This window comes from Schistocerca serialis, chromosome 9, assembly GCF_023864345.2.
Source record: "Schistocerca serialis cubense isolate TAMUIC-IGC-003099 chromosome 9, iqSchSeri2.2, whole genome shotgun sequence".
Taxonomy (NCBI): domain Eukaryota; kingdom Metazoa; phylum Arthropoda; class Insecta; order Orthoptera; family Acrididae; genus Schistocerca; species Schistocerca serialis.
In genome coordinates this window covers 307,655,997-307,670,516 of record NC_064646.1, presented here as the reverse complement: position 1 = coordinate 307,670,516, position 14,520 = coordinate 307,655,997, and the positions used below count along the sequence as shown (strand labels likewise).

General features: G+C 40.8%; 1 non-coding gene across 1 annotated transcript; it reads left to right on the top strand.

Annotated features, from left to right (window-relative positions):
• Nucleotides 1–10,775: 10,775 nt before the first annotated feature.
• Trnap-cgg (transfer RNA proline (anticodon CGG)) lies at nt 10,776–10,850 on the top strand. Its single transcript has one exon. It is a non-coding gene; the product is annotated as a tRNA-Pro (tRNA).
• The last annotated feature ends 3,670 nt before the right edge of the window (nt 10,851–14,520 follow it).

The window sequence follows — 14,520 nt, the reverse complement described above, 5'->3', positions numbered from 1 at the left end:
GCTCGTTGTCTGCGCCACAATGTTGTCTTCATAGCCAGCGGTTCATATGAGCAGAGATGAAACTCAGAACAAGACACTTATAAGCTGTGACGTGGGCGGTCAAAGATTTCCCGTAGAAAACGCTGCAGGGGCATCTTCATTTCCCCTGCTGAGTGCAGCCGACAATTGTCATGAAGAACGAAACGGATGACAGTAATGATATGTGGGCGTACGACATCAGGCAAAATCTCTCACCAGGCCATCAGACGTGGCGGGAGAAACTATTTTCTAGGGATCTTTAAGTGCTTTCTGTGCACTGAGAGCGACATGCTGCGATCGACGGGCATACTAGGGACACTACCCAACTCATCTGTTCAAAGCTTCATTGGATTTTCACAGTGGCTTCCATTTCGCGACTGATCGGAACTTACTTTCAGAATAGCTCTCGGAAGTGAAAGAATAATTTCAAATACTACGAGTGTATATTTGTGTGTATAGTTGAGGAAAGTTAAAAAAATTAATAAGAAAAAAATTGTATGTAAAATAAAATAAGTTTATATTCACATCATTAAACTTTTATTCGAGGAGGGAATATAATATATTCTATTTTGTACAGACCACTAAATCACTTGATAATGCCCTTAAAGACTGAAACTAGCCTTGAGCAAGTAAAATTAATACAGTAAAAGTGGAAAATGCCACCTTCTTGTAAATGATTCGTCTTGTATCATTTCTTGTGCTGACCCTGCTCGGCTTACCCAAGACCATCGTAGGATGTGCACCTCTGTCACTTGTATTCTACTCAGGTCTTTTGTGGTCCAGGTTCAACATTCTGGCCCATAGGTCAAAACTGGTAGATAATATGATTTTTATATTATGGTCTTTTCTTTGGCAGGTATTTTACAGTTTCTAACTGTATCTGCACACAATAATTTGGACAATTTTCCGTCCTCTCGTCTCTCTTCTCTTGCTGTTTCCTTCCACGATTAGCTTATTTCCTTGAAATTTGATAGCATCTACTTCTTTAATAACACTTCCATTACAACTTACATCCTTAATTTTTTCATTTTACCTGCTGATTTTCATGACCTCACTTTTTGTTAAGCTTATTTCCATGCCTGCTTCTTCAGTTACACTCTTCCGGGCATTAAGCTGTTCATCGAATTTCTGCTCATTTTCTACCCATATAATCAAATCACCTGCATGTGTTATGATTTTTGTATCAACTGTTGTTGATTCTTGGCGAACTTTCCTTATGATGTCGTCCAGTACTACGTTGAAGAGAATTAATGAGAAAATACTTCGCTGTCGATTCTCTCTATTCTAAACCATTCTGATTTTTTGCTATTTATTATAAAACAATTCATGCATTTTTATATGTGTTTCTGATTGTATGTTGCATTCCTTTTGACAGTACGTTTCCTTTTGAGAGTACTAGTGTTTTCAGACCTTTCCATTTATGTTCGCCTTTTTGCTACCATGAGGACGTCCAACGACAGATTATCAGAGGACTGGGAATTTGCTACATGTTATTGCCATGTACCATTGTCAAATTGCTTTGTGCTGTAACTATTTCACACCGTGTTACAAGTAGGAGTGTCTATGTGAATGTCATACGAGACGCTCGAATTTGCACATAATGATACAAAAATTGTCATTTGGAATAATCTAACGAAATATCAAATATTCCAAGTGTTTTTCTGCAAACATTTGTCATAGATGAAAATGTAAGATGGTCATTCATTTCATTATGACTGGCTCCCACGTCAGAATACCAGTGAGACACACACGTCTCACCCCTCTCCGTGGTAAAAAACCAAACGGCTGGTTTCATAGTGTTATTTCTGACGACGATATTAATTAAAATGGCCATACATTAATATGCTTCACTCTGAAAATAGAAACTGTAGTCAGAAGGTTAAAGTGCTATCCCTTTTCTCGTTATCGTCGCTTTCTTCTTGGCAGGAAACATCCAGTCTGGCTCTGCTCTCTCCTGATACTAAGAATTTAAGTCTTGGAGAAATGGATTTAGGTTGTGAACTGTCGTGTTTGCCATAAATAAAAGTTTTATGCTATAACTTTGTTTGTTTGGAGGATGATAAATGCTTTTTCACGATGTTAATGTGTTGCTAGTGGTAGAATGTTCATATGCGTCCGTACACTATGGCAACCAGAATGCAAGAGATTCTGTAAGAATCTTCATTTGTTCAAAGAAAGAAGCTAAGTGAGAAAAGTTAAATCATTAAAATAACAGCTGAAGTGTGCTCCACTCATATCTTCGCTTTATTAACCGTTACTTGACACTTTTCTGTGGAGTAACGTATTTGACACACTGGGGTGGATCGCACACCAATCGCAACTGCTGTAACAAATGATCTGTTGGATATTTTTTACTTCAAAATTTTTATAACTTCTCAAAAGCTTACTTTTTGAAGTTACATGGGTCTTATAACCAAAAAATAAGATTAATAAAGCCATATAGCGGAAAAATTGAAAACTACTGTCTTTTTTTTTTAAAAAAAACATCATAACTTATTTATGTTTTCATATAAGTGAATAAAAATTTAACTGAATTTGCTCAAGATATAGGACTAAATGAAACAAAATAGCATGTTACTGAACCCTAAAAAAAAAAGTATTTATTCTGGTAAATATAAGGGACGAACATCATAAAAAAGTGAAAATTTTGTTATTATCAAAGTAACCAAAGTTTGTTGTGTAAATGTGATGTTCATACAGTGGACGCTCTCGAGCACAAGATTCAGATTCAGATTCTTAATTAGTCATTCAGCATTATTACACGCAATAGACTTCTTCAGTTTATTTAACCTATTAATTTTACAAAATAAATTTTTGCATATATAAGTTGATATTGGGCACTTCTAAAAATTCTTCTAATGAATAGAATGGATTAGTTAACAAGAATTTATGTACATTTTCTTTAAATAATTTGTCAGGCTTGATTGACGCATTCTTAGACAATTTGTTATGTATTTTAATTGCCATATACTTATGACTATTGTTAGTTTTAGCTAATCTATTTTGTGGCAACAGCAGAGAAGTACAGGTTCTTGCATAGTAGTCATGCCTTTGATTTGTTACACTTAAATTAGGTAGTTCAGCAAGTATATAGTTAACGCTGTCAAAAATATGTAAATTAATAACTGTTAAAATTCTATATTTAATGAACTGTGGTCTACAATGTGTCCTATTATCTACCTTAGCCATTACTCTGATTGCTTTCTTCTGGACCACCATAATTTCATTTATTTTTCTGCTGTTTCCCGAGAGTATTAACCCATACCTTAAACAGATAGAAAAAAAGGCAAAGTACGCTGTCCTTACATACTCAAATGTCACACAACACATCAGTCTCTTCAACAAATATACACTGCTGGCCACCGTAAATGCAACACCAAGAAAGACAAGAGGTAGCACAACAAAATTTATTTTATAGATAACATGTTGACCAAGTATCAAATGATTACGTTTACAGACGTCTGTGACATGTGGTTCCTGCCAGAATCAGTAGCCAGAGTAGCCGCCATTGTTGGAGATCACCGCTGCCACACGTCTCGGCATTGAGTCAAAGAGACGTTGGATGTGTTCCTGGGGTACAGCAGCCCAAGCAGCTTTCACACGTTGCCAAAGATCATCTGGTGTGGCATCTGGGGATGTAATCTGGGTCACTTGTTGAGCAACCATGGACCACATGTTTTCTATCGGCGAAAGATCCGTAGAGCGAGCCGGCCACGGAAGCACTTCAATCTGGTTGTTGACGAAGAACCTTTGGACAATGCGTGCCACGTGTGGTCGCGCATTATCCTGTTGAAATATGGCTGTGGCCGAGCCCTGAAGGTAAGGAAGGACAACTGGCTCCAGCACCTCGGATATGTAGCGCCGGCTATTTAAAGTACCGGCAATGCGAACTAGAGGCGTGCGAGAGTAATTTCCAATACCGCCCCATACCATAATACCCGGTGCAAGACCAGTGTGGCGGTGCATACTGCAGCTGTCCAGCATCCCCTCTCCACGGTGTCTCCACACTCGAATCCGACCATCGTGGTGCTGCAGACAGAAGCGTGCCTCGTCAGTAAAGACAACGTCATTCCATTCTGCCGTCCACATCTGTCTGTCATCACACCATTGGCGACGGAGACGTCTGTGGTTCTGCGTCAATGGTAGACGAAGCAATGGACGTCTTGCGGACAGACCACTCTGCTGTAAACGGCGTCGAATGGTACGCGCAGACACTGGATGATGCGTTACAGACGCAATGTGCTGTGCTATGGTTCGGGATGTCACTGAGCGATCCGTCACTGCCATGCGCACAATTTGCCTATCAGCACGTGCAGTGGTGCACCGAGGTGAATGCGATCGACCACGTCGGTCCGTCGTACCCTCCTGCATCCAACGGTCACATATCCGCATTACAGTTGTTTGGTTTCGTCCAACACGACTAGCGATTTCTCTGTATGATAAGACACAATCTCGGTAAGCCACTATCCTTCCTCTGTCGAGCTCGGATACATGATCAAACGATGTTCGCTGTTGTCTATGAGGCATAACTGATCGTCTTGTGAAACAACCACAAGGTAAACACACGTGCCGAACGTACACTCGTCGAAATCGCCAAGCCTTAAATGGCGCTATGAGGTGGCGCCACAGGCGCGCGTGATGTGCGTCTGCGCTGAAATTCTAATCAGTTGCATATCTCATCGCTGCAAACCCATGGTATAAATTTCACTTGATTCGGATGCTTCCTTCAGGGTGTTGCATTTACGGTGGCCAGCAGTGTATAACTCTTGAAAGCCTAACCACTATGTGATCAACATGAGAGTTCCATGTCAGACTGTTGTCAGTATGATACCTAAAAACTTTGCCTTTTGTTTTTCTTTTTTTGTAGTCTTTGATAGACAAATACTGGACCATTTGCATTAAACCATGTTGTTGCATTTTTTTTGCCAATTTCATACCACTTACAAGGTTATCAAATACATGGTTTACAGATAGAAAAGTTGTATCATCTACATACATGTACGTCTTTACATCTATATTTCGTGGTAAGTCATTTATGTGTACAAGGAAGAGAAGTGCTCCCAATTTAGATCACTGCGGCACCCCGTGTTGAACCTCGAATGTGTTTGACAGATGACTTCCTGAACTCACCATCTGTTTCCTTTTATTGAGGTATCATCAGTTATTTTACTCCCTAAATAGCAAAACTCCTTTACTACTTTAAGTGTCTCATTTCCTAATCTAATTCCCTCAGCATCACCCGATTTAATTTGACTACATTCCATTATCCTCGTTTTGCTTTTGTTGATGTTCATCTTATATCCTCCTTTCAAGACACTGTCCATTCCGTTCAACTGCTCTTCCAAGTCCTTTGCTGTCTCTGACAGAATTACAATGTCATCGGCAAACCTCAAAGTTTTTACTTCTTCTCCATGAATTTTAATACCTACTCCGAATTTTTCTGTTGTTTCCTTTACTGCTTGCTCAATATACAGATTGAATAACATCGGGGAGAGGCTACAACCCTGTCTCACTCCCTTCCCAATCGCTGCTTCCCTTTCATGCCCCTCGACTCTTATAACTGCCATCTGGTTTCTGTACAAATTGTAAATAGCCTTTCGCTCCCTGTATTTTACCCTTGCCACCTTCAGAATTTGAAAGAGAGTATTCCAGTTAACATTGTCAAAAGCTTTCTCTAAGTCTACAAATGCTAGAAACTTAGGTTTGCCTTTTCTTAATATTTCTTCTAAGATAAGTCGTAAGGTTAGTATTGCCTCACGTGTTCCAACATTTCTACGGAATCCAAACTGATCTTCCCCGAGGTCCGCTTCTACCAGTTTTTCCATTCGTCTGTAAAGAATTCGCGTTAGTATTTTGCAGCTGTGACTTATTAAACTGATAGTTTGGTAATTTTCACATCTGTCAACACCTGCTTTCTTTGGGATTGGAATTATTATATTCTTCTTGAAGTCTGAGGGTATTTCGCCTGTCTCATACATCTTGCTCACCAGATGGTATAGTTTTGTCAGGACTGGCTCTCCCACGGCCGTCAGTAGTTCCAATGGAATATTGTCTACTCCGGGGGCCTTGTTTCGACTCAGGTCTTTCAGTGCTCTGTCAAACTCTTCACGCAGTATCATATCTCCCATTTCATCTTCATCTACATCCTCTTCCATTTCCATAATATTGTCCTCAAGTACATCGCCCTTGTATAGATCCTCTATATACTCCTTCCACCTTTCTGCTTTCCCTTCTTTGCTTAGAACTGGGTTTCCATCTGAGCTCTTGATATTCATACAAGTGGTTCTCTTCTCTCCAAAGGTCTCTTTAATTTTTCTGTAGGCAGTATCTATCTTACCCCTAGAGAGACAAGCCTCTACATCCTTACATTTGTCCTCTAGCCATCCATGCTTAGCCATTTTGCACTTCCTGTCGATCTCATTTTTGAGACGTTTGTATTCCTTTTTGCCTGCTTCATTTACTGCATTTTTATATTTTCTCCTTTCATCAATTAAATTCAATATTTCTTCTGTTACCCAAGGATTTCTACTAGCCCTCATCTTTTTACCTACTTGATCGTCTGCTGCCTTCACTACTTCATCCCTCAGAGCTACCCATTCTTCTTCTACTGTATTTCTTTCCCCCATTCCTGTCAATTGTTCCCTTATGCTCTCCCTGAAACTCTCTACAACCTCTGGTTTAGTCAGTTTATCCAGGTCCCATCTCCTTAAATTCCCACCTTTTTGCAGCTTCTTCAGTTTCAATCTGCAGTTCATAACCAATAGATTGTGGTCAGAATCCACATCTGCCCCTGGAAATGTCCTACAATTTAAAACCTGGCTCCTAAATCTCTGTCTTACCATTATATAATCTATCTGATACCTTTTAGTATCTCCAGGATTCTTCCATGTATACAACCTTCTTTTATGATTCTTGAACCAAGTGTTAGCTATGATTAAGTTATCCTCTGTGCAAAATTCTACCAGACGGCTTCCTCTTTCATTTCTTCCCCCCCAATCCATATTCACCTACTATGTTTCCTTCTCTCCCTTTTCCTACTGACGAATTCCAGTCACCCAAGACTATTAAATTTTCGTCTCCCTTCACTACCTGAATAATTTCTTTTATCTCGTCATACATTTCATCTATTTCTTCATCATCTGCAGAGCTAGTTGGCATATAAACTTGTACTACTGTAGTAGGCATGGGCTTTGTGTCTATCTTGGCCACAATAATGCGTTCACTATGCTGTTTGTAGTAGCTAACCCGCACTCCTATTTTTTGATTCATTATTAAACCTACTCCTGCATTACCCGTATTTGATTTTGTATTTATAACACTGTAATCACCTGACCAAAAGTCTTGTTCCTCCTGCCACCGAACTTCACTAATTCCCACTATATCTAACTTTAACCTATCCATTTCCCTTTTTAGATTTTCTAACCTACCTGCCCGATTAAGGGATCTGACATTCCACGCTTCGATCCGTAGAACGCCAGTTTTCTTTTTCCTGATAACGACGTCCTCTTGAGTAGTCCCCGCCCGGAGATCCGAATGGGGGACTATTTTACCTCCGGAATATTTTACCCAAGAGGACGCCATCATCATTTAATCATACAGTAGAGCTGCATGTCCTCGGGAAAAATTACGGCTGTAGTTTCTCCTTGCTTTCAGCCGTTCGCAGTACCAGCACAGCAAGGCCGTTTTGGTTAATATTACAAGGCCAGATCAGTCAATCATCCAGACTGTTGCCCCTGCAACTACTGAAAGGCTGCTGCCCCTTTTCAGGAACCACATGTTTGTCTGGCGTCTCAACAGATACCCCTCCGTTGTGATTGCACCTACGGTACGGCCATCTGTATCGCTGAGGCACGCAAGCCTCCCCACCAACGACAAGGTCCATGGTTCATGGGGGAAGCATATATACGAGGGCCGTTCAGAAAGTAACCTCCGGTTGATTTAAAAAAATACACCAAGTTAAATAAAAATATTTTAATATATACATCTTACAACTACATCTTTGCACTATTTTTCTACTTAGTCTCCATAGCGATTGAGGCACTTATCGTATCTCTTCACAAGCTTTGAAATTCCTTCTGCATAAAAATCACCCGCTGGAGCCAGCCTGTGACCGCATCTTTGAGCTCTTCGTCGTCATCAAACCGCTGTGACCCGAGCCATTTCTTCAAATGCATGAAGAGGTGATAATCACTTGGCGCCAGGTCTGGGCTGTAAGGTGGATGGTTGATAACGTCCCACTTGAAGGACTCAAGAAGGGCCGTTGTTCTGCGAGCAGAGTGAGGACGGGCGTTATCGTGCAAAAAAACGATACCGGAAGTCAGCATACCATGGCGTTTGTTCTGTATAGGGCGTCGTAACTTTTTTATTATTTCACAGTACACGTCTTGATTAATGGTCGTACCACGTTCCATGAATTCAACCAACAACACCCCTTTGGCATCCCAAAACATCGTTGCCATCAGTTTTCTGGCAGAAAAATCTTGCGAGGCTTTTCTTGGTTTGGTAGGCGAATTTGAATGTGCCCACATCTTTGATTGTTCTTTTGTCTCAGGGTTCACGTACTTAATCCAGGTTTCGTCACCGGTCACGATTCTGTTTAACAATGGTTCTCCTTCGTCCTCATAACGTGACAGAAAGTCTAATGCAGAGGCCATTCTTTGAGTTTTGTGGTGGTCGGTAAGAATTTTGGGCACCCATCGTGCACAGAACTTACGGTAACCCAATCTTGCTGTCACTATCTCGTACAAGAGAGTCTTAGAAATCTGTGGAAAACCAGTAGACAACTCCGACATTGAGAAACGTCGACTTTCGCGAACTTTTGCATCAACTGTCTGAACGAGTTCGTCAGTCACCAATGATGGTCTACCACTCCTCTCTTCATCATGAACGTTTTCTCGTCCACTTTTAAATAAACGTACCCATTCACAGACAACTCCTTCACTCATAACTCTTGGTCCGTACACGGCACAAAGCTCACGATGAATAGCTGCTGCAGAATATCCTTTGGCTGTAAAAAACCTTATGACAGCACGCACTTCACATTTGGCGGGGTTTTCTATTGCAGCACACATTTCAAACTGCCACAAAAACTAAACTAGCGCAGGTACGACGTTCACTCGACCACGGCTTGATGCCGACTGACCTGTTGAGTGCGTGAACGCACAGATGGCGTCGCTACTCCCCCCACATCCAGCACTGTGACCAATCGGAGGTTACTTTCTGAACCGCCCTCGTATATATATATATATATATATATATATATATATATATATATATATGGTGCTTTGCCTCTCCATTTTCTGCGATCCATTGGTTCCTTCTTAAGGCTGCTGTACCGTCCATCATGTCATCCAGTATCTGGAATCTCTTCCTTCCTCGCTTCCTTTTCCCTTCTACATAACCTTCTAAAACCGTTTTTATCAGTCCGTCATTCTTTCTTAATATATGCCCAATCCAATTTCTTTTTCTTCTCTTTATTACATCTAGTAACTGTCTTTTCTCTCCCACTCTTCTCACAAGGGAACCTCCCCATCGCACCCCTCTCAGATTTAGTTATCAGTTGGCACAGTGGATAGGCCTTGAAAACCGGAACACAGATCAATCGAGAAAACAGGAAGAAGTTGTGTGGAACTATGAAAAAAAAAAGTAAACTGTACAAACTGAGTAGTCCATGCACAACATAGGCAACATGACGGACGCTTTGAGGTTAGGAGCGCCGTCGTTAGTGTGAGCACTTGTTGAGCAATGGTGTCCACCAAATCCTGTAATTCTTTTTCCCCTGTGGCTAGAAGGACCATGTCATCAGCAAATCTCAAGCACCTTACTCTTCTTCATATATATATATATATATATATATATATATATATATATATATATATATATATATATATATATATCAAGCAGGATTTAGAAAAGGTAGATCATGTGCAGAACAGATTCTTAATTTAAAAACAATTTTGAGAGTGAGAGCTATACAAAATAAAAATACAGTAGTTACTTTCGTAGACTTCAAGAAGGCCTACGACCCAGTTGACAGACAAACACTATTCCAGATACGTTATGAATCAGGGATAGATGAAAACACCAGAAGACTTCCAGAATGAGATTTTCACTCTGCAGCGGAGTGTGCGCTGATATGAAACTTCCTGGCAGATTAAAACTGTGTGCCCGACCGAGACTCGAACTCGGGACCTTTGCCTTTCGCGGACAAGTGCTCTACCATCTGAGCTACCGAAGCACGACTCACGCCCGGTACTCACAGCTTTACTTCTGCCAGTACCTCGTCTCCTACCTTCCAAACTTTACAGAAGCTCTCCTGCGAAACTTGCAGAACTAGCACTCCTGAAAGAAAGGATACTGCGGAGACATGGCTTAGCCACAGCCTGGGGGATGTTTCAGAATGAGAAGGAGACGAGATACTGGCAGAAGTAAAGCTGTGGGTAACGGGCGTGAGTCGTGCTTCGGTAGCTCAGATGGTAGAGCACTTGCCCGCGAAAGGCAAAAGTCCCGAGTTCGAGTCTCGGTCGGGCACACAGTTTTAATCTGCCAGGAAGTTTCATATCAGCTCACACTCCGCTGCAGAGTGAAAATCTCATTCTGGAAACATCCCCCAGGCTGTGGCTAAGCCATGTCTCCGCAATATCCTTTCTTTCAGGAGTGCTAGTTCTGCAAGTTTCGCAGGAGAGCTTCTGTGAAGTTTGGAAGGTAGGAGACGAGGTACTGGCAGAAGTAAAGCTGTGAGTACCGGGCGTGAGTCGTGCTTCGGTAGCTCAGTTGGTAGAGCACTTGCCCGCGGAAGGCAAAGGTCCCGAGTTCGAGTCTCGGCCGGGCACACAGTTTTAATCTGCCAGGAAGTTTCACCAGAAGACTTGTTGAACAAACGCTCACAGATACAACATCAAGAATTAAGTTTCAAGGCGAAATTTCTGAACAATTCAAAATCAAAACAGGACTTCGACAAGGTGACGGACTGTCCCCAATTCTCTTTAACTTGGTTTTAGATAAAGTAGTAAAAACATGGGAAAACACATTAAAAAACAGAGGCACAAAGGGTATAAGCATGGGCCAAGGAAAGAACAAATTTGAAGTAAAATGTTTAGCCTTTGCGGATGATATGGCATTGATAACTGAAAACCGAACAGACGCAACAGTTATGCTTGATATGTTACACGAGATTGCTGAAAAGACTGGGCTAAAAATATCCTACGAAAAAACCGAGTATATAGAACACAAACATAATACAGAAAAGTTTATGAAAACAAAGTATGGAAAAATTAAAAGAGTTGATAGATTCAAATACCTGGGGGAGTGGATCCAAGCCAATGGACTGGATAACACAACAAATAAAGAAAGAATAAAAAAGTTGGAATTTGCATATAAATTAACACAAAACTACTACAATAAGAAATCAATATCCATACAAGCAAAGATTAAACATTATAATTCAGTTATTAGGACACAAGAAACATATGGATCAGAGTGCCTAACATTGAATAAGAAAGGCGAATTAAGAGAACTAGAAAAAAGAGAGAGAAAAATATTAAGAAAAATTCTAGGTCCTGAGAAAAACAAGGAAAACAGGTGGATTAAAAGGAGAAATGAAGACCTATACAAAAATACAGAAAAGATCACAGATACAATGAGGAAGAGACGGCTAAAATTTTATGGACATTTAAAAAGAATGGAAGAAACACGAATTACAAAGAAAATTTTTAATTACTTAGTAAGCTGAAAAACACCGTAGGATGGATAGAAGCAGTAAAGAAAGACGCCAACAAAATAGGTGCTACAGAAGAAATAATACGTGACAGGAATAACTTTAGGCTACTTATAGAAAACGCAAACTATGAAGAAGATGCGCCAAAACCTCGACCCAAGAGAGTGTGGACAGATGAGCAGAGACGAGCAGTTGGCGAGAAAATGAAGAAGTACTGGGAAGAACGGAAGAAAAAGAAACACCATAAGTCTTAAGTTGTATGCGGTCCATAGCTGTCCAAATTCATAATAAAATATATATACTTACTTACTTATCGCGAATGGACCCAGAAGGATCACGCAAAGCTTTCTGACGTCGTTTCTTCCATACTTCTTTCATTCGTTCTCCATGTTTTCTTTTTCTTTCTTCTGTTCATTTTGTTCCTGGTCTCTTTAGTGCTTCCTTCTCCGACAATACAATCCACTTTTCTACCTTATTTCTAAAAGTTTTTCTATCTTTGACATCTTTAAGTTCAATATTTGCTTTTTGTAAATCTAATTTTACTTGGCTAATCCATGGTGTTGTTGATTTGACTTTTTCTATGTAAGTGAGAATTCTGTTGGTGAGTCGTGTGGGGGGAAGTATAGTGACATGTCCATAAAATTTTAATCTTCGCCTTCTTATGTCTGCTGCCAGGTTTGATATAGTTTCTGTGGTTCTTCTTGATTGTATCCGGTATCCTTCTTCTGTTAATTTTGGACCTAAAATCTTTCTCATAATTTTGCGTTCTTCTTTTAGTGTTTTTTCTAAATCACATTTTGTGTGGAGTGTGAGCGTTTCACTAGCATATAGTGCTGCTGGCTTAATTACTGCGCAGTAGTGTCTGATTTTTGTGTTCGAGGAGATGCATTTTTTATTGTATATTTCATGTGTCATACCATATGCTCTCTTCATTTTCTGTTGTCTGATCTTCTGTGCAACTTTCTCTCCTCCGGTTGGCTCCAAAATTTCACCTAGGTATTTAAAATGTTTTACTCTATTTATTTTTCCATATTTTGTGTTCAAACTGTGTATATGGAATTTATATATATATATATGTATATATATATATATATATATATATATATATATATATATATATATATATAGTAGAAATTTACGACATACTACTCAATGGCCCTTGAATATCCAGTGGCAGATGGGACCCACCTGTATGCTGCGAGGATAGGACAAGGCAGAATTTAACTTCTAATTGTAAAAGCAGAATTTAGCTTCTAATTGTAAACCCCATTTCCAACGTTGTATTCCTCCGATTTATCGAACAGGAGACTACTCTACGTGCCACCAAGGCCGTGTAGCGAATTAAGCGGACCAAAACAGGCAGTACACTGCGACAAGAGCTCACGTATCGTGCAGACGTAGAACAGATAGCGGCTCTGAACATTACAATATTTGCGCAGTGTTTATTGCCTGCACACCTACCTACCGTTTGGAGAACAGACGTGCAAGTGGATTATGAACGTTGCAACAGCAGAAAATATTGAAATGATTCTGATTTACAGAGAATGTTGGAGAAATGTTTGAGGTTGCTGTTGCCTTTTATGCCGAGCGTTTTCCAAAGGAAGCTAACTCTCAAAAATGGTTCAAATGGCTCTGAGCACTATGGGACTCAACTTCTGAGGTCATTAGTCCCCTAGAACTTACAACTAATTAAACCTAACTAACCTAAGGACATCACACACATCCATGCCCGAGGCAGGATTTCAACCTGCGACCGTAGCTGTCTCGCGCTTCCAGACTGCAGCGCCTAGAACCGCACGGCCACTTCCGCCGGCAGCTAGCACTCCTTTGGTCTTTTACAAAATTCTGAAAGCCTTTATGTCTTACGGCGGCGTACAGATCGGCAAAAATAAAGAAGCAAACTTTTTACTGGATTATAGTGATGATGTTTGGTTTGTGGGGCATTCAACTACGCGGTTATCAGCGCCCGTACAAATTCCCAACCTTTGCTCAGTCCAGTCTCACCACTTTCATGAATGATGATGAAATGATGAGGACAACACAAACATCCAGTCATTTCGAGGCAGGTGAAAATCCCTGACCCCGCCGGGAATCGAACCCGGGACCCCGTGCTCAGGAAGCGAGAACGCGACCACGAGCTGCGGACGTGTTTTACAGGCGAAGCTAATGAAATAGTGTATTAGCGGCAGTGCACCACAACCTACGGGTAAGCACCGGGCAATTGCACCGCGATTCCGATATGTCCGTAGCTAGTATTGTCACATAACTGAATTGTCATACGTATCATCCGTTCCACGTGTCATTGCATCAAGAACTTTATGACGCCGATTTCCATAACCGAGTAGTGCTTTTGTTGTGTTGGCAGAAGAGCCAACACCGTGTTACTAGAGGAGGCCGAAATGCACGCGTTTTAGCTCACACAGGCTGGCGTGAGGAGGGAAGAACTATACTGACGTGAGGTCTGGAACATGACAAGGAATTAGAATTCAGAAAGCGGACGTAATTAGTTTCATACTTAACTTTAATCCATTAATGATGAACGTCGCTCTTGACGGTACATGAGTCACAATATTATCTGTTCAGAATAGTAACTGAATATGGCGCCTTGCGAGGTCGTAGCAAATGACGTAGCTGAAGGCTATGCTACTGTCGTCTCTGCAAATGAGAGCGTATGTAGTCAGTGAACCATCGCTAGCAAAGTCGGCTGTACAACTGGGGCGAGTGCTAGGGAGTCTCTCTAGACTAGACCTGCCGTGTGGCGGCGCTCGGTCTGCAATCACTGATAG